Genomic DNA, 753 nt, shown 5'->3' with positions numbered 1-753 from the left:
GGTATGGAGATAGGACACATCTGTGGTGTATACTCTTCCCAATTTTGAACCATGCAGTGTTTCCTTGCTCTGTTCTGAAGACTGGCTCTTGGTCCAAGTATAAGTTTCTCATTAGCACGATCAAGTGTTCTGGGATTCCCATTCTTCTCATAGTCAGCTAGACATCCTTCTGGTATTCCCTGATTTCAGCTATGATCCATCTAGCATTAGCTACAACCTTTAGAACGACTAAAACAAAATTGTTGACAGTACAAGAATTGGAAATACTGAGAAATGGATTTCTCATGCTGATGGGACTGCATGCAACATGGTGCAACAGCTCTGGAAACCAATTTAGTCAATAACCCCTTAATACATACACATAATCTGTTTTCTGGGATTCCCATTCTTCTTAATACTATCCATAATTTGTTATGATCCATGCTGTCAAATGCCTTTTCACAGTCAATAAGGCACAACTAAATACTTTTCTGATACTCTTTGCTTTTAGTCAAGATCCATCTGACATCAACAATAATATCTCTCATAAGACTCCATCATCTGAATTCAACCTGATTTCTGGAAATCCCTGTCAATGTTCTATTCCAGTCATTTCTTCATAATATTCAGCCAGATTTTACTTGCCTATTATATTGATATTGTTTGATAATTTCCACATTCTCTTAGAAGAACATTTTTTTTAAAAATACAAACAATTATGATTCTCTTCCAGTCAATTGTCCAGGTAACTGTTTTCTAAATTTCTTGGCATTA

The sequence above is a fragment of the Elephantulus edwardii genome, unplaced genomic scaffold (assembly GCF_000299155.1).
Source record: "Elephantulus edwardii isolate Elephantulus edwardi_28Jun2011 unplaced genomic scaffold, EleEdw1.0 scaffold00053, whole genome shotgun sequence".
In the NCBI taxonomy this organism is placed as follows: domain Eukaryota; kingdom Metazoa; phylum Chordata; class Mammalia; order Macroscelidea; family Macroscelididae; genus Elephantulus; species Elephantulus edwardii.
The sequence above is the reverse complement of the archived record's forward strand: the minus strand, read 5'-3'. Positions refer to the sequence as shown.